This window comes from Pelophylax lessonae (genome assembly GCF_965119305.1).
Source record: "Pelophylax lessonae genome assembly, chromosome: 1".
NCBI lineage: Eukaryota > Metazoa > Chordata > Amphibia > Anura > Ranidae > Pelophylax > Pelophylax lessonae.
Genome location: NC_138768.1, coordinates 461,705,387 through 461,726,241, shown reverse-complemented (window position 1 = coordinate 461,726,241; position 20,855 = coordinate 461,705,387). Strand labels below are relative to the sequence as shown.

General features: G+C 44.6%; 1 protein-coding gene across 3 annotated transcripts in view; it reads left to right on the top strand.

Moving 5' to 3' along the window:
• The first annotated feature begins 16,910 nt into the window (after positions 1 to 16,910).
• FCHO1 (FCH and mu domain containing endocytic adaptor 1) overlaps positions 16,911 to 20,855 on the top strand; it is a 507,107-nt gene continuing 503,162 nt past the window's right edge. The window contains exon 1 of one of the 3 annotated variants that reach the window (XM_082267054.1): positions 16,911 to 16,955. The gene's annotated coding sequence lies outside the window, so the exon portion shown is untranslated. The remainder of the gene's footprint in view (positions 16,956 to 20,855) is intronic. The other 2 variants (XM_082267048.1, XM_082267051.1) reach the window with 2 other exon arrangements.

Genomic DNA, 20,855 nt, shown 5'->3' with positions numbered 1-20,855 from the left:
AACGCCTTCTACAGCAACAGCTTTCTACTGAGGTTTTGATATAGATAATGTCCAGTGTGCATGCGGCCTTAAAGTGGGTGGTCAGGGAAGGTAAAAACTGCATGTCAACAGCCTGTTTTTACCGCCTAGTGAACACCTGTATGAAGGAGGCCTAACACTATGACAGTCTATTTTTAAATGATTTTGCCTAAGATTCACATAGCTTTCACTCAGGATTTACATGCTTTACAATTTATTTCCATTCAAAAATGTCTGAATTTTGGGTGTAAGTTGTAAGTATGTACAGAATTATTGCCATGTAGCACACGCTGTTACAAAAGACAGAAAAAAACACACCCACACCCACAAAAGACAGAATAACACAATGTTACAAGAGGTTCCTGTTTATAATACATAAAAAAACAGAGGTTCCCTTTTTTTTTGTTTTTTTCTATAAATGAATAAAATAAATGATTCAAAAAGAATGACTTCAAATTTATAGATAAGGAAACTATAGGTAATTAAAGCAGACCTAAACCCACCAATTTAAAGTGGAACTAAACCCTCCTATCCTTTATAGCCAGGGAAGCTACCACCTTAGCCTCTGTTTGATCTCCAGTTGCTATGGTGCTGCATCAGTTATGACACCAGCCATTTGATGGCTTGACAGTTCTGTGAAAGCACAAGCAGTTAAATTGAAGGGTTTAGGTCCACTTTAAAGGGTTAGTTCTGTTGTAGATACAACAGCTTTTAGCTTATCCGATAAACTGCAGTTCACAAATAGGACAGTAGATGTCGCTAATGCTAAGTTATATGCTATGCATTTTCTATGATGTGTATTTCCTGTACACTGCACTGTACTTGTTGGTTACTTCTTCCTGTCTGTTTTTCCTCACCATGAGAAGGTGATATCCTTTGCTATCTGTGTTATGTTCCAATAAAGAAGCCAGTTCCTGTTTACTCCACAATGTCTGATCTGAATGGACTCCGCTGCACCCAGTGATCGCACTCTGCAACAGGTTATGGGCCCAGGATCCGGATAAAGATCGACATAAGGAAGCTTTCCAGTGACATTTCCTATAGACAAGTAAGACTGTTCATATATAAAGGAGGGGAAAATGTCTGGAAACTCAGAACTTAAACTCTCAGTGGCCAAGCTGAACAAGATAATTATCAGCTATGGAAGTTTAAAGTGGAAATGCTATTATCTAGAGATGACTTGTGGGAGGTTACCACCACAGAGAGGCCACAGGACAGTAATCAGGACAGGGACAAGAAAAACAGACAGGCACGGGCCGCCATAAGCTTGCTAGTGGAGGATGATCAGCTCATACATATACGCCATGAGGACACAGTGAAAGGCATGTGGGATGTTCTGAGAAGACAGCATGAAATATCCAGTTTAAACAGCAAGCTGTTTCTACTGCGGAAACTTTACAGAATGAGACTTAGCAGAGAACAGGACATGCAGGAGCATATAAATGCAATGCTGGAAGTGATTGCACAACTCAGATCAATCGGGGAGAATATAACAGACAGCCATGCAGCATCCATGTTGTTATGCAGTTTGCCCGATACATATACTGCACTGATCAATGCACTGGAGACATGACCTTAGACAGATCTGACACTAGCATTTGTAAAAACCAGGCTCATAGATGAGTATCAGAGAAGAAAGGAATTAGTGCATGACTCCACAGAAATCGACACCAGAACCGCTCTTAAAGCTACAGACGCAAGGTTACACAGGAAAGAGACCAGGGTGTGTTTCAGATGTCACAAACAGGGACACATAAAGAAAGACTGTACTATATGGAAAGCAGAGCAAAGAAGAGAGCGTCCCTCTTATGCTAAACAAAAGGTCAAAGCCACAATCAATGATCCATGGGAAGGAAACTGGAATGCCACTTTTAAAGTGACAGGCAACAATAAATGTCAAGGCTGGTGCATCGATTCGGGGGCAACCAGTCACATGACGAGTGATAGAAGTTTTTTCACAGAACTTGACCTGAACAACAAAGAAACTATTTATCTTGCAGATGGAAGCAAAATACATGCAGAAGGATATGGGCATGGAACCCTTGTATGCCCTGATGATGCGGGACACAATCTAGCCATACCAGTGAAAGATGTGCTTTATGTTCCTAATCTAGAAGGAGGACTCTTATCTGTGAAGTGTCTAACAGCCAGAGGACTCACTGTAAAATTCCAAGGTGACAAGTGTTCTATCCTAAACGGCAACAAGACAGTAGCAAGTGCCAAGCTGGATGATCACCTATATCACCTCGACACAGTGAAGGAAAAGGTGAGACTATGTACACACAAGCACAATGACTATATACATATATGGCACAGACGTCTAGGTCACAGACACCCAGAATGCATACAGGAACTACAGAGGAGGAATCTGATAAGGGATCTAACACTATCCCCTTGTCCAGTTACTGTTAAGTGTGAATGTTGCATTAAATCCAAAGCTACAAGAGCAACACTTCCCAAAGTCAGTCAGAAGAGAGCTTCTAGACCACTTGACTTTCACAGTGACGTGTGTGGTCCCCTAAACCCACCCACACCTGGAGGCAAAAGGTACATAGTGACTTTCATAGACGACTATTCAAGATACACAGTCACCTACCTAATGCAATACAAGAGTGAAGTTTTTGACAAATTACAAGACTACTGTATATAATAAAGACCAGTAACAAGTTTCAGAGGAAGCCTCTCATATTTCGGAGTGACAATGGAGGTGAATTCACAGGATATAAGATACAAGAGTATTTAAAACAGAATGGAATAGAACATCAAAAGACAGTCCCATATACACCAGAACAAAATGGAGTAGCTGAAAGAAAGAACAGAACTCTGACTGAAATGATCAGATGTATGCTGACAGACTCTGCACTACCACAAAAATACTGGGGTGAAGCAGCAATGACAGCTACATATTTGCAGAACAGACTTCTTTCCAGAACAGTAGAGAAAACTCCATATGAACTATGGCACAATGAGAAGCCAAATGTAAAACACCTAAGAGTTTTTGGATGCAAAGCATTTATCTACATACCTGAAGAAAAACGCACCAAACTCCAAAACAGAGCATTTGAAGGTATCTTTGTTGGATATAGTGACAATGTCAAAGGTTACAGAATCCTTAATCCCAAAACAGACAAGGTTACCATTAGCAACAGCATAACATTTGTTGAAGATTTAAGAGACAATGTAATGACAACAGTAGAAGCAAGAATAGAGGGGAAAACTGACATTGACCAGCCCATCTCTGTAACTTCTGAACAAACAGTTGAAGTGAGTGCAGACTTTACCAGTACTGAAGAGCAGACACAAGAAGGCTCAGACACAGACGTTCAACAAGAGAAAACAAAGGTAAACCACCTGTACGTCTCTCATACACAGCAAGTACTGCCAGTATCAACGAACCTGCAACTTGGGAAGAAATATCTCAGCTTTCAGAACAAGAAGCAAGTAAATGGATAAAGGCTGCTGATGAAGAGATAAAATCCATGCATGACACTAAAACATGGACACTTACAGAACTACCACCCGGAAGGAAAGCCATAGGTTGTAAATGGACATTTAAAGTGAAATACAATGCCGATGGCACACTTGAGCGATACAAAGCAAGACTAGTAGCCAAGGGCTATTCTCAAAAATACGGAGAGGACTATGATGAGACATTTGCACCAGTAGTCAAGCACACTACAATAAGGACTTTACTGACAATAGCCGTCACAAGGAAAATGCAAGTGAAACATTTTGATGTGAAAATCGCGTTTCTACATGGCGAGCTAACAGAAGAAATTTACATGGAACAGCCGCCAGGGTTCAAAGATGAGCAAAGGCCAGACCTAGTTTGCAAACTTCGCAGGAGTATATATGGTCTAAAGCAAGCAGCCAGAGCGTGGAATATAAAAATAAATGAAGTGCTTACACATCAAAACTTTCGGAGGAGTATAGCAGACCCCTGCTTATACACAAATAAATTGGCAGACAGATGGGTCTATATGCTTATTTATGTGGATGATATCCTGATTTGCTTTGAGCAAGAAGGGGATGAAGCAGAAATCCTAGAAAAACGAAATCAGAACTTCAGCACCAAAGATCTTGGCAACATAAAGAATTACCTCGGCATCCAGATCGTGAGAGAGGAAGATGGCAGCTTTCTTCTGAACCAAAGACACAAAATACAAGAAATAATTGAAACATTTGGAATAGAAGACACCAAGCCAGTAAAGTCTCCAATGGAAACCAACTACCTAAAGGAGATGAATTGCCAAGATAACCCATTACCTACTAATACTCAATACAGGAAGGCAATAGGGAAATTGCTGTATCTTAGCCAAGGCAGACATACAGAGATGTCGTAGGCTGAATTATGAGGCAGGAAATAAATGTGGAAAAGCATTGGCTAGGACTGTACGGGAGCAGAAGCTGAGGTCGTATATTCCTCATATTGTAACAACAGGAGGGATTAAGAAAACATTACCAAGTCAAATAGCGGAGGTGTTTAAGGAATACTACGCCACCTTATATGATTTAAAAAGAGACCCACCAGCACACCGGGAGATCGGAAAATATCTGGACCAGTCACAACTACCTAAACTGACAGAGGAAGATCGGGAGTTCCTAGAAACAGAAATAACTATAGAGGAGGTACAACAGGCAATAAAGGCAATGAAACCAGGGAAAGCTCCAGGACCAGATGGCCTGACAATGCAATATTACCATCTACTGTTTCCAACCCTGGGCCCATACCTGGTAAAATTGTATAATGCAACAGAGTCAGACGGGGAGCTAAGTAGAGACACTTTAGCGGCACACATTTCATTAATTTTAAAGGAAGGCAAAGACCCAGCTGCTTGTGGTAGCTATAGACCAATATCTCTACTAAATGTCGATTTAAAGATACTTACTAAAATTTTAGCAGATAGGTTGGCAAAAGTATTACCAAAATTGGTTCACCTGGATCAGGTGGGCTTTATGACATCAAGGGAGGCAAAAGATAACACCACAAGGATACTTAACTTGATACAAATAGTAAATGAGGAAAAGAAGCCATGTGTAGTGTTGAGCGCAGATGCAGAGAAGGCATTTGACCGGGTTGGGTGGCCCTTCTTGTTTGCCGTGCTCAAATACATAGGTTTAGGAAAATCGATGGTAGATAAGATAACCAGAGTCTATACAAATCCATCAGCGCGGGTGAAAGCTAATGGGATTTTATCAGAGACATTTCCAATAAAAAATGGCACACGGCAGGGGTGTCCGTTATCACCCCTTCTTTTTGCATTGACATTGGAACCATTCCTCTGTACAGTTCGGCGAAACCCAGATATAGAAGGAGTAAGAATAAAAGGGAGGCAATATAAGATAGCCGCTTACGCGGACGATATGTTGTTCTCCCTTACCAACCCAGGTATCTCACTGCCGAACCTTATACAGGAGTTTAAAAGGTACGGGGCAATATCGAATTTAAAAATTAACTTGGGGAAATCGGAGGCAATGGGAGTGGGGATTTCCCCGTCCCAGATACGAACTTTGAAAAATAACTTTAATTTTAAATGGAATGAAACGGCAGTGAGATACCTGGGAACATTTATCCCGGCGAAAATAGAGAAGGTGTACGATCTCAACTTCGCTCCCTTGATAGTAACAACTAAAAGACTCCTAGAACAATGGCATGGAGGAATGCAGTCATGGTTCGGTAAATGCAATTTGCTGAAAATGATCGTATTGCCAAAATTTATATATTTATTTCGGGCGTTACCGGTGAGGATACCTAGCAAATTTTTTAAGGTAATACATTCCTTACTTGTAAAATATGTATGGTCTAACAAAAAACCGCGTATAGCCAGGAAAATCTTGACTTTACCTAAAAAAAAAGGAGGCCTAGCTATCCCAGATATGAAAGCATACTACCAGGCTACCCATGTGAGTAGAGTCCTGGATTGGTGGCACCATTTTGACTCTAAATTATGGGTAGAACTGGAACAGGCTCAAACAGAGGTAAATTTGAAAAGAGCTATGTGGTGTTACCAAGATATACCTAAGAAATTGAAACAACATTCAATAATTGGGAACACATTACGTATATGTACAAGATCAAATATATTTGCTAAACTGACAACTGACAGGTCTCCCTTATTTCCAATATTAGGTAATCCTCGGTTTCTGCCGGGAATGGACGTCAGACAGTTCACAGTATTAAGGGAAAAAGGGCAGGAACAGGCTTCATCTTTTTTAATAAATAAGAAGTGGCCCTCGGTGACCGCATTGACGGACGGGGAAGGACCATTTAATATGCCATTTTGGCAGGCAATTCAACTACACCACTTTTTAGCATCATTACCAACCCCAAATGACTTTGATAGAGCATTAACAAAATTTGAACAAGCGTGTGTAAAATCAGGAAATTTACAACGGACCCTGTCACTCACATACGGGCTACTGATAAATCCAGACATACAGCCAGAACTACCCTGGGTAAGAAAGTGGGAGATAGATTTGAACTGTGAGCTGTCTGATGACCAGACCCAGAGGATACTGAGGCTGGCTTTTGGGCCAGTTAGATGTACTAGAATACAAGAGATGAACTATAAGCTCATAACGAGGTGGTACGTCACACCTAGGAAGCTCCATAACTGGTATCCAAATGAAACTAACCTATGTTGGAGGTGCGGATGTGAAGAAGGCACACTATACCATATTTTCTGGAGTTGTCCTAAGATAAAAACATACTGGATAGGAGTGAGAAATATAATCCAGAAGTTCACGGAATATGAAATAGAAGAGAACCCAGGCTTTTTCTTGTTAAACTTATCTGATATACCAGTAAATAAATATGCGAGATCAATAGTCCCTTTCTTGGTAAATGTGGCAAAAACATGCATTCCAGGATTCTGGAAAAAAATACAACCACCCTCGGTCTCCGATTGGATACATAGGGTGGAAGACAATAGGAGATTGGAAGAATTGGTTGCCACTGCACAGAGTATGCAAGATAGACATAGGAAAACTTGGGAATTATGGAACCAATTCATAAATTCTGAAGAAGGGAAACAATATATGGCAAAATGAAATAAGAGGAAAGGAATAAAGGAGGGGAAGGGCTCATCAACTCTCATAACCACAAAAGATCTGGGATGGGAGAGGGAGAGGAGAGGGGGGAGGAGGGGGAGATTATATTTCTTTTTTTTTTTTTTGGGGGGTGGAGGGCGGAGGGAGGGGGAAAATAGAAAAAAGAGAATTTGAAGAAACAGTATGAAGAAAACTAGAGACAGTATAACATGTGTTAAGTTAGAAATGTCTAAGGAATTATAAATGTTATGTATAATTGGATAAATTCTCAATAAAACAAAATATTTGAAAAATTGCTGTATCTTACCACTGCTACAAGACCGGACATTGCAGCAAGTGTTGGAATCCTATGCAGAAAGGTTTCAATGCCAAGTCAAAAGGACTGGAATGCTGTAAAGCGAATCATTCGCTATCTAAAAGGGACTTTTCACTACTAGTTAAAGTTACCAGCAAGTGATGAAAGCACCTTAACAGGATATGTGGATGCTGACTGGGCAGGAGACACCAGCGACAGGAAATCTACCAGTGGATACGTATTTTTTCTGTCAGGAGTTGCCATCAGTTGGACTAGTAAAAAGCAACTCTCTGTTTCACTGTCGTCTACTGAAGCAGAATACGTTGCTGCAGCGCAGGCAAGCCAAGAAGTTATATGGCTGAGACAGCTATTAACAGATTTGGGTCTACCACAGTTGGGACCAACAGAAATCTATAAGGATAATCAAGGATGTCTCGCACTTGCGCGCATGGAAGGAGTTAATTTAAGAACCAAGCACATTGATGTGAAGTTCCACTTTCTTAGGGATCTTCAAGAGCAAGGTTTTCTTGAGTTACTTTATTGCCCAATCGAGGATATGACAGCAGATATCCTTACAAAGCCTCTGACCGCTGAAAGACACTCAAGGCTTACAAAGAAGATGGGTTTAATAGACTAAGCCTTAGCTGTTGAGAAGGAGTGTTGGAGATACAACAGCTTTTAGCTTATCCGATAAACTGCAGTTCACAAATAGGACAGTAGACGTCGCTAATGCTAAGTGATATGCTATGCATTTTCTATGATGTGTATTTCCTGTACACTGCACTGTACTTGTTGGTTACTTCTTCCTGTCTGTGTTTTTCCTCACCATGAGAAGGTGATATCCTTTGCTATCTGTGTTATGTTCCAATAAAGAAGCCAGTTTCTGTTTACTCCACAATGTCTGATCTGAATGGACTCCGCTGCACCCAGTGATCGCACTCTGCAACAAGTTCACCTACCAAAAAACTGCCTGTGCAGGTAAGGGGTGCCTGTAGATAAAAATAAACTGTGCCGCTCTGACTAAAGTTTAACAATGCCCTTGCTATAGGTGTAGGCCATTTACATATCTCCAAAAAACCTGACTGGAAAACTCTCAGGACTTTGCTAGGACGTTGCCAAGTGAGAAAATACCAACATTCTGCGATGCACTTGCTAGATCCAAAAGAAAAATCTCATACATTCTTGATTGGATAGTGTATGGGGGACCTAAAATAACTTAAAAACATCAGCATATGAACCTACAAAACTGCATATACAAAGAATAAAACCATCAACACATATTGTATAATGATACACTTTATTACCAAAAGTATTGGGAAGCCTGCCTTCACACGCACATGAACTTTAATAGGATCCCAGTCTTAGTCTGTAGGGTTCAATACTGAGTGGACCCACCCTTTGCAGCTATAACCGCTTCAACTCTTCTGGGAAGGCTGTCCACAAGGTCCATAAAGACATGGATGAGCGAGTTTGGAATGGAGGAACTTGACTGACCTGCACAGAGTACTGACCTTAACCTGATAGAACACCTTTGGAATGAATTAGAGTGGAGACTTTCAGAGAGGATAAAAAGGGTTAAAATGCCATAATTATGCGCTCACTGACATCACTTGTATAAAGTATTGAAACAAGCTCCATGTGGAGACATCAGTTCAGAGCCCAGTCAACATCAGTGCCACTGACAGGAGCGCTGTGAAACCGGGGCAAGAATCCAAGAAAGCCGCCAGGGACCGACACAGGAGACCAGATCTTGTCAGAGAGCTGTCAAACATCCAGGGTGCTGTGACACGTTTCAGAGGTCAAACCACACCTCCTTTCAAAGCGCTCCTGTTAGCTGTCAGCGGCACTGATGTTGACTGGACTCTAAACCAGGCATGTCCAACCTGCGGCCCGGAGCCGCAGGCAATGCGGCCCACTGCCCCCTGACAATTTTTTATTTTTTTGCTGGGGAGGAAGGAAGTTGAGTCGGGGGCACAGCCACAGCGGCTTCCAACTAACTGTAGGCAGAAGCTACCTCGGAGGGGAGGGGAGGGGGAGCGCTGCCGGATTAAAAGCAGATCGGGGATCTCCTGCTTACCCAGCAGCCGCTGTCATGTGAAGCCCCGCTTCCTGGACCGGCTCCTATGATAGACAGCACATTGGTGACTACTATCATAGGAGCCGGTCCAGGAGGCAGGACTTTGTATGATAGCAGTGAAAGAAAGCTCTGATTGTGAGAAAAACAGGATGAAAATTTCATATGGGTACAGTGTTGCATGACTGAGTAATTGTCAATCAAAATGTCAGAGCACTGAAAGCTGAAATTGGTCTGGTTAGGAAGGGGGCTTAAGTGCCCAGTGGGTAAGTGGTTAATGTCTTAACCTCTGGCAACAAAAGTTAGTACACCCCTAAGTGACATAGTCCAAATTGGGCCCAAATAGCCATTTTTCCTCCCCGGTGTCATGTGACTCGTTAGTGTTACAAGGTCTCAGGTGTGAATCGGGAGCAGATGTGTTAAATTTGGTGTTATCGCTCTCACTCTCTCATACTGGTCACTGGAAGTTCAGCATGGCATCTCATTGCAAAAAAACTCCCCGAGGATCTGAAAAAAAGATTAGTTGCTCTACATAAAGATGGCCTAGGCTATAAGGAGATTGCCAAGACCCTAAAACTGAGCTGCAGCACAGTTGCCAAGACCAAGCAGCGGTTTAACAGGACCGGTTCCATTTAGAACAGGCCTCGCCATGGTCGACCAAAGAAGTTGAGTGCCTATGCTCAATGTCATATCCAGAGGTTGTCTTTGGAAATAAACGCATGAGTGCTGCCAGCATTGCTGCAGAGGTGGAAGGGGTTGGAGGGGGGGTCAGCCTGTCAGTGCTCAGACCATACGCCGCTCACTGCAAATTGGTGTGCATGGCTGTCGTCCCAGAAGGAAGCCTCTTCTAAAGATGATGCACAAGAAAGCCCGTAAAACAGTTTGTTGAAGACAAGCAGACTAAGGACATGGATTACTGGAACCATGCCCTGTGGTCTGATGAGACCAAGATAGACTTATTTGGTTCAGATGGTGTCAAGCGTGTGTGATAGCAACCAGGTTGCCTGCAGTCAAGCATGGTGGTGGGAGTGTCATGGTCTGGGGGTTGCATGAGTGCTGCCAGCACTGGGGTGCTACAGTTCATTGAGGGAACCATGCATGCCAACACGTACTGTGACATACTGAATCAGTGGTGGCAACACAAAATACTGACACTTTGGGCCCAATTTGGACATTTCCACTTAGGGTTGTACTCAGTTTTGTTGCCAGTGGTTTAGACATTAATGGCTGTGTGTTGAGTTATTTTGAGGGGACAGCAAATTTACACTGTTATACAAGCTGTATACTCACTACTTTCTTTAGTATTGTCACATGTTATCACAAGATAAAATATTTACAAAAATGTGAGGGGTGTACTCACTTTTGTGAGATACCGTATACTGCGGCAAGTCGGCTCTGTCCCGCGAAACGACTTAACTGTACTTCTTTTCGTGGGACCGCTAGTGGGGGCACGCGCGCCGATTAGCTACAGAGGAAGCCACTCAGCGGGTCCGGTGGCCACGATTGCTGCTGGGCACCCGCGATCGCTCCCCGTGGAGACAGAACGGCGATATGCAGTGGTAAACATGGCAGACCGTTGTTCTGTCAGTAATGAACACAGGTTATTTAGAAACACAGGTCTTTTTGTTCATGCAGTGAATACAACCCCCATACAGTTAGAAAGCACCCCCTAGGGACACATTTAATCCTTTGATCGCCCCTGGTGTTAACCCCTTCCCTACCAGTGTTATTAGTACAGTAAAAGTGCATATTTTTAGCACCGATTAATGTAGTAATGTCACTGGTCCCTCCAAAAGTGTCTAAAATGTCAGTTAGGTGTCCGATCTGTCCGCCCCAATGTCGCAGTCCCACTACAAATCGCTGATCGCCGCCATTACTAGTAAAAAATAAAAATTGTGAAACTCTTTCCCCTAGTTTGTAGACGCTATACCTTTTGCACAAATCAATCAGTATACACGTATTGGGATTTTTTTTACCAAAAATATGTAGCAGAATACATATCGGCCTAAAATGATGAAAGAATTTGATTTGTTTTTTTTTTTTTATTGGGAATGCTTTATAGCAGAAAGTGAAAAATGTTGTTTTTTTTTCAGAATTGTCACTATTTTTTTGCTTTTTGAGGAAAAAATAAAAATCGCAGAGGTGATCAATTACCACCAAAAGAAAGCTCTATTTGTGGTGAAAAAAAGGGTACAGCGACCCTTACATGACCAGGCAATTGTCAGTTAAAATAACACAGTGCCGTATCGTAAAAAAATGGCCTGGTCATTAAGGGGAAAGTGGTTAAGCAGTGCGATTCATGGTGGTGTGAACTGACCCTAAAGGATTGGTCTCACCCAATGCTTAACATGTTTTTATATCTTGATACCTCCATGTCTAATTTTTTGTTTATATAAGTAAATGCGCTCAGGGGTGTGCCGTGTCCTTTAATCTATATTTTGTAGGTGTGACTTTATATTTGAATTGGATTATAAAAAAAAATGTTATAATTTTAACAATGAATTGTCTTTACCATAAATCCATTGGTTATGTTATATTTTGAGCTTGTCATAATCTCAGTGATTGATCCTCCCACACTATTTCTGGTATATTCTTCCAGAAACAGGCAGAAGCAATCAGCCACCAAGTTTAGGGAAAACTTGAGCAGGCCTAAAAAAATGAATTGCAGCTCAGCTCGGGGCACGGGCACTACAGCAATGAGGTGTAAGAAAATACACATAATTGAATGATCTCTCAAAATCATACAGTGAATATATCAAAATACAGGTTTTATACATCTTTACATGTGCCATCCCCACCTGTCACTAATTGCTCTGCTGGCTTTGACGTCAAAGGTTGCTAGGATGCTGTCAGCTTTATGACATCACTGGTTGCTAGGAAGCTGTTGGCTATGCAGTGCCATTGTCTGCTAGGATGCTATTGGCTAAACAGCATCCCAAGTTGTCAGGATGCTGTCAGCTACATGATGTTTCTGGTTGTTAGGATACTGCTGGTTACACAACATCACTAATTGTTAGGATGGTTTTGGCTATGCAGTGTCACTGTCTGCTGGAATACTTTTGGCTAAACAGCATCCCAGGTTACCAGGATGCTGTCAGCTATGTGACGTCTCTGGTTGTTGGGATGCTATTGGCTTCACAACATCACTGGTTGCTAGGACAATGTCAGCTATGCACTGTCACTGTCTGCTAGAACGCTGTTGGCTAAACGGCATCCCAGGTTGCCAGGATCTTGTCAGCTACGTGGAATCTCTAGTTGTTATGATGCTGTTGGCTTTACAGCATCACTGTTTATTAGGATGCTATCAGCTATGCAGTGTCACTGTCTGCTAGGATGCCATTGGCTAAACGGCATCCCAGGTTGCCAGGATGCTGTCAGCTGTGTGGTGCCTCTGGTTGTTAGAATGCTGTCGGCTTTACAGCATCACTGATTACTAGGACGCTATCGGCTATGCAGTGTCACTGACTGCAAGGAGTCTGTTGACTAAAGGGCATCCCAGGTTGGCAGGATGCTGTCAGCTACATGGTGCCTCTGGTTGTTAGAATGCTGTTGCCTTTACATCATCACTGATTACTAGGATGCTATCAGCTATGCAGTGCCACTTTCCGCCAGATCGCTGTTGGCTAAATGGCATCCCAGGTTGCCTCCTGCTTTAAGCTACATTGCGTCTCTTGTTGTTAGGATTCTGTCGGCTTTAGAGCATCACCGATTACTAGGACGCTATTAGCTACACAGTTTCAGTGTCTGCTAGGACGCTGTTGACTAAACCGCATCCTAGGTTGCAAGGATGCTGTCAGCTATATGGCATTTCTGGTTGTAAGGATGCTGTTGGCTTTACAGCTTCACTGATTACTAGAACGCTGTCAGTTATGCAGTGTCACTGTCTGCTAGGACGCTATTGCTAAATGGCATCCCAGGTTGCCAGGATCCTGTCAGTTATGAGGTGTCTGGTTGTTAGGCTGCTGTCGGGTTTACAGCATTACTGATTACTAGAATGCTATCGACTATGCAGTGTCACTGTCCGCTAGGACGTTGTTGACTAAACAGCAGCCCAGATTGCCAGGATGCTGTCAGCTATGTGGCATTTCTGGTTGTAAGGATGCTGTTGGCTTTACAGCTTCACTGATTACTAGAACGCTGTCAGTTATGCAGTGTCACTGTCTGCTAGGACGCTGTTGGCTAAATGGCATCCTAGGTTGCAAGGATGCTGTCAGCTATATGGCATTTCTGGTTGTAAGGATGCTGTTGGCTTTACAGCTTCACTGATTACTAGAACGCTGTCAGTTATGCAGTGTCACTGTCTGCTAGGACGCTATTGCTAAATGGCATCCCAGGTTGCCAGGATCCTGTCAGTTACGAGGCTTCTGGTTGTTAGGCTGCTGTCGGGTTTACAGCATTACTAATTACTAGAATGCAATCGGCTATGCAGTGTCACTGTCCGCTAGGACGTTGTTGACTAAACAGCAGCCCAGATTGCCAGGATGCTGTCAGCTATGTGGCATTTCTGGTTGTAAGGATGCTGTTGGCTTTACAGCTTCACTGATTACTAGAACGCTGTCAGTTATGCAGTGTCACTGCTAGGACGCTGTTGGCTAAAAGGTTGCCATGGTTCCAAGGTTGCGGGATCCTGTCAATTAAGTGGTGTCTGGTTGTTAGGATGCTGTCGGGTTTACAGCATTACTGATTACTAGGATGCTATTGGCTATGCAGTGTCACTGTCTGCTAGGATGCTGTTGGCTAAATGGCATCCTAGGTTGCTAGGATGCTGGCAGCTACGTACCGTGTTTCCCCGAAAATAAGACCGGGTCTTATATTAATTTTGGCTACAAAAAACACACTAGGGCTTATTTTCAGGGTACGTACAATAATTTACATTTATTCAAAAACAGTCATGTCATCATGACGCTCCTAAAGTGGTTAAACCCTAACAAAAAAAAAATCCTGATCCTTTAGGGCATGATAGACAGCACAGTGTACTGTGTCATTTACCCCTCTCTTTGTTCTAAAAAACCTGGAATAAAACAATAAAATGTTTTTTAAAAATGTCCTGTATCCCCTGTCTTTCCTGTCAGCTCAGGAGTCAGCATTAGGACATTCTGTAATCCCAAAAATAAACCTTGTTTTGTAAAAGATTATAGAATGTGCAGTGTGTCTCCTTTTGTATTTTTATAGTGGAAAATACCCTATTTACAGCACCGCGGGGCGCTCACATGACCCACAGGAACACTTCTTCCCAGCTTTGAGCACTGCAGAGTAAGGGGCCACTGACGTCAACCGGGAGGAGAGCAGAAGATCTATGGCGGGTCATGTGAGCACCCAGCGGCACTGTAAATAAGGTATTTTCCACAATAAAGTTACAAAAGGAGACACACTGCATATTATATAATCTTTTTACAAAATGGATTGCATGTTTTTACAACGACTTTAACTAGGGCTTATTTTCGGGGTAGGGCTTATATTGCAGCCATCCCCAAAATTAAAGCTAGGTCTTATTTTCGGGGTAGGGCTTATTTTCAGGGAAACAGGGTAGCGTCACTGTTTGTTAGGATGCTGTTGGATACACATTACTGGTTGCTAGGAAGCAGTGGACTATACAGCATCAGTGGCGTAGCATGGGGGGTGCAGGGGGGGCCGGCCGCACCGGGCGCAGCATCTGGGGGGGCGCATCCGCAGCGTCACTCTGTCTGTCTGACTCTGACATACACAGTTCACACACTGTCTGCGGCTGCCTCCATCTTTAGGCTGGGAGATGTCCAGTGCGGCCGCCCTATGGCTGAAAATGGCGGGGCTGGACTGTGCCTCACCTGTCCATTGATGTAGGGTGGGGGGGCGTTGCAAGCCAAGCCCTGCCTATGCCGCCTCTCCTCACTGCTCAGTCAGTTTAGCAGCGAGTGAGTCAGCAGCCTGGCGCTGTCACAGAGTGGGTTTTTTTTTTTTAATCACCTGATTAGAGCCAGAGGGTCTAATAGGCTTCAAAAAAGGGTGGACCCGGGGCACAAAGCAGTGCGCCCCGAGCTCACCCATTGTGTGACAATAGCGAATGAAAATTTGCTATTGTCACACGGATCCTTCTCCTGGCCAATCAGGAAGCGGGTCCGAGACCCGCTTTCTGATTGGCCGAAAGGCAAACGCATGCCATTGGACGAGGAAGAGGCGGGAGGACTCGAGGAGACGCGGGGAACTGAGGAGAAGCCGCCACTGCAGATAAGTCTCTCTGCATTGAAGGGGGCACACTGGTCTCTCTGCATTGAAAGGGGGCACGCTGGTCTCTCTGCATTGGAAGGGGGTATGCTGGTCTCTTTTCATTGAAAGGGGGCACACTGATCATTCTGCATTGAAAGGGGGTGCGCTGGTCACTCTGCACTGAAAGGGGGCACGCTGGTCTCTCTGCATTGAAAGGGGGCACGCTGGTCATTCTGCATTGAAAGGGGGCACGCGCATTGAAAGGGGCCACGCTGGTCATTCTGCTTTGAAAGGGGGCACGCTGGTCTCTCTGCATTGAAAGGGGGCACGCTGGTCATTCTGCATTGAAAGGGGCACACTGGTCACTCTGCATTTAAAGGGGGCATACTGGTCACTCTGCATTGAAAGGGGCATGCTGGTCACTCTACATTGAAAGGGGACACGCTGGTCACTCTGCATTGAAAGGGGGCACGCTGGTCTCTCTGCATTGAATGGGGGCACGCTGGTCACTCTGCATTGAAAGGGGGCACGCTGGTCTCAATGCATTGAAAGGGGGCACGCTGTTCTCTCTGCATTGAAAGGGGGCACGCTGGTCTCTCTGCATTGAATGGGGGCACGCTGGTCATTCAAACTTGTATTTAGATGCATTTTACTTTAATTACATCAGTATTTTCATAACAAACAATACATGTGCTTAGGGGGTAAGGGTTTCTTTAACTAATCTAGTGGAAGAGACTCGAGTGCTAAAATCCCGTGGGTTAGGGGGCGCAAATTACTTGCCTTGCCCCGGGTGCTGACAACCCACGCTACGCCACTGTACAGCATCACTAGCAATAAGTAACGCTGTGTATCCAACAAACATCATTCTGGAGCCAGTGACGCTGTGCGGCTTGGGGTGCTAAACATGCACTGATGACAGACTGTAGGTGCTATGGAGACTCCGCGTCTCCTGCAATATATTCATGGACCTGTTTCTGACACTTGTTATGAAATCCAGGGTAACATTTTCTGTCACAAGAGCAATGTAAGAAGGACGTATACATCAGGCCCTTAAACCAAGGCCACGCAGCATCGGCCAGAGCATCACCTGAGTAACTCCAAGACCGTTATTATCATATTATTACCAACTAGCTAGTACCTCACACACACCTACGCTGAGAAGAGCTGAGGATGGCCAAAAATGAGCATGTAATGTACAGACAAGTGTGGCAGCAGGAAGCTTCAAAGCGGCTCCCAGGGTGACTTTTTTTTGTCCAGTACGTGCTGTAGCTGGAACATTCCCCGCCTCCCTTCACTGCAGTGTACAGAGGAGAATGAGCGGCGAGGAGACAGCAGGTAAGATGTAGAGAGGGTCACCTGTACTGGCTGATGGGCAGAGTGGCCATATAGCGCTTACATGAACCATAGCACATAGGAAATACAAGGCGTTCTCCTGATATCATTAGAAGCCAATGTGCTCTGTGTTATGTTTACATCTCAGAACATATAACGGCTGCCATCTGATCTTCTGCAGCTTTGACAGCATTGTGACTACATGTGCCCGTTTGGTAGTGTGCCCTTTAGTAACATGGCAGACACAATAACATAGGCAGGAACACACTGTTTATTCCATACCTTTATTTTTAAAAGCTGGTTCCGTCTTTTACACTGCCCAAGCTAGCTTTTTTTTTTTTTTAAAGGAGAATTCCAGCTCTGGTAAAAATAATAAATATTCTCATTTTTCCTAAAAACAATGCTCTGTATTTATTTTTTTTGGCATTCAATCCTGAAAAGCTTTGCAACCAGGATCAGTGGATTGTGGGCACAGGCTCCCGCAAAGCTTTACAACCACGCTCAGTGGATTGTGGGCACAGGCTCCTGCAAAGCTTTGCAACCACGCTCAGTGGATTGTGGGCACAGGCTCCTGCAAAGCTTTGCAACCACACTCAGTGGATTGTGGGCACAGGCTCCTGCAAAGCTTTGCAACCACACTCAGTGGATTGTGGGCAGAGGCTCCTGCAAAGCTTTGCAACCAGGATCAGTGGATTGTGGGCACAGGCTCCTGCAAAGCTTTGCAACCACGATCAGTGGATTGTGGGCACAGGCTCCTGCAAAGCTTTGCAACCACGATCAGTGGATTGTGGGCACAGGCTCTTGCAAAGCTTTACAACCATGATCACTGGATTGTGGGCACAGGCTCCTGCAAAGATTTACAACCATGATCAGTGGATTGTGGGCACAGGCTCTTGCAAAGCTTTGCAACCACACTCAGTGGATTGTGGGCACGGGTTCCTGCAAAGCTTTGCAACCACACTCAGTGGATTGTGGGCACAGCCTCCTGCAAAGCTTTGCAACCACGATCAGTAGATTGTGGGCACAGGCTCCTGCAAAGCTTTGCAACCAGGATCAGTGGATTGTGGGCACAAGCTCCTGCAAAGCTTTACAACCACAATCAGTGGATTGTGGGCACAGGCTCCTGCAAAGCTTTACAACCACAATCAGTGGATTGTGGGCACAGGCTCCTGCAAAGCTTTACAACCAGGATCAGTGGATTGTGGGGCACAGGCTCCTGCAAAGCTTTGCAACCAGGATCAGTGGATTGTGGGCACAAGCTCCTGCAAAGCTTTACAACCACAATCAGTGGATTGTGGGGCACAGGCTCCTGCAAAGCTTTGCAACCAGGATCAGTGGATTGTGGGCACAGGCTCCTGCAGACTATTCCTTTAGCTCCAAGTCTGTATGGAGGTACAGAGCTGAAGGAAGAATCAATAGACTACAACGGGTGGCAACGCCACCACACTTGTGTTCATGAAGAACTACAGTCCATCTGCCACGGTGGAAAATGGGACTTGTAGTCTCTTCACTCACAGCTGAATAGGGATGGGCACAGGTGTGTTTGGATCATAGTTCCAACTCACCTGAGCAATCGGGCCAGGAAGCCCTCACCGAACACTGCCAATCATTGGCAGTAGAGATGGGCTCGGGCATGCTTGAGTTCCCATGTGCTCGAACCCGCCTGCTAATCACAGGCACTGAGGCATTTTCTGATCAGTGCAACTACAGATTGGGAAATGTCTCACTACCTGTGATTAGCGGAGTGCAGTGTTTGCCTCCTGGCGGGATCGGGCACATGGTAACTCAAACACGCCCGAGCTCATCTCTATTAGGCAGTGAGGGATTTCCCATCTCGGAGCTGCACATACACACGCTGCCAATGATTGGCAGTGTACAGTGGTGGCTTCCTGGTGGGATTGCTCAGATGGGTTAGGACTACAATCCGAACACGCCTGAGCCCATCCCTTCCTGTAAATTAATTAACTTGGGGAGTCCATTGTCAGTCACTATGCCCACTGCCTGACAGCAGGCATTGTAATTTACAATGAGGGCCTTTTTCTGAGGATCTTTTACGGTGTCTGCGTTCAAAGCTATTTAAAGTGATATTCAAGTGGTTCTAAAGGCAGAAGGTTTTTTTTATTATCTTAATGCATTCTATGCATTAAGATAAAAAACCTTCAGTGTGCAGCAGCCCCCTTAATACTTACCTGAGCCTCATCTCGATCCAGTGATGTGCACGAGTGCCTCAGCCATACCGGACTCTCCTTCCTGATTGGCTGAGACAAAGTCAGTTAGCCAATGAGGAGAGAGAGGAGGCAGGGCAAACCATGGCTCCGTGTCTATGAATGGACACACACAGCCTCGGCTCGGGTGCCACAAAACAAACTGCTTGCTGTGGGGGCCCTCAACAGTAGGGAGGGGCCAGGAGTGTTGGCTAGGGACCCGACAAGAAGAGGAACTGTGCATGTGCAGAGCAGGGTGAGAATGTATGTTACTGGATTGTAAACCATATACGCACTTCTGTTTAATGCTTTACATAGCTATACCTGCAAAAGTAACCACCATGAAGTGATCTAGCAGGACTTCATTGTCTGCCTAAAGTTCCACTTTAAATGTCCTGAGGCTGCGCATATCTGTTCACAGCGACATGAAATTGTGTGCTGAAAGCATGCTCAATGTTTGCCCCCAGAACACTGACTAAGTTGTCATGGACAGCTCCCAGTCACGCTTCTGATCAGGAGCCAGTGTGTCAGATACTCTATGAATGCCAATGCTTTATTCTTTTATTTAAAGTGGTACTAAATGATAGGATTTTGGGATCTTAATGCACTCCTGCATTAAAGGGGAACAAAAGTTCCAGTCTCACAAACTGCCAGCAGGTAGGCTGGTAGCGTTCTCCAGCATGTAAACTGAGCACCGGTATGGTTCCTGTATGCCGAGATGATTGACTCCTGTGTGTGACATCATCCCGCATTGGCCAATGAAGAAAGCCAAAGACCGGCACACAGAAGAAGGTGCCAGCGAGGGACAGGGACAATTGAGGGAAAGTCAGCATCTTTCTTTCCCCCTCCCTGCCACCCTCAATCACCTATGTTCACCACTGCCAACTCAGGATTGTCCGCTTCCTGATCTTTCAGGTTGCAGAGAAGGGTACTGAGGACAGTGGAGGAATAGGGCCCCTGCTGCTGTCAGTCAAACTGTTAGGAGCAGGGGAGTGACCAGCTGGGTGCTGTGTGTGTCTCTGTGGATGAAAAAAATGCCACTCACCTATCATTAGAAGAGCAGGAAGCAGCTAGAAGGGGCAGCAGTTTGCAAGGTCGAGATAAGGAACGTTCAGAGAAATGCATAAAGGGTGCATCTTGCTGTGGTGCCTGGGCCAAATACTGCCACATGCTTATCATTACAACACAGCACGGAGTAGCTGGCAGCTTTTATAATCATACAGCCAATGGAAGGTGTAGCTGCTCACAGGGTCAGGATAAGGGGCATTCAGCAGAATGCATAAGATACATGGGGGTTGATTTACTAAAGTCTAATCCACTCTGCTCTAAAAGTGCCCTTGGAAGTGCAGTCGCTGTCGATCTGGTGGTAAGATCTGAAATGAGGGGAAGCACTGCTGATTTCTATCATCCAATCATGTGCAAGCAAAAATGCTGTCTTTTATTTTCCTTGCATGTCTCCCTCAGATCTACAGCGACTGCACTTCCAAGTGCACTTGTACACGGGACGCTGGAAATGGCCGTTTAGGAGCAGTTGGGCGTTTTTTTTAGAAGCCCCTGAACCCATCTACATTTTATCTTATCTGTCCATGTACAGCAGGTTGTTTACAGTCATTTGCAGGCAGTTGCGTTCAGGGACTTTTTTTAAACGCAATTATTTGCGTTCGAACGTGTGTTTCCCGGCGTTTCAAATGCACAAACG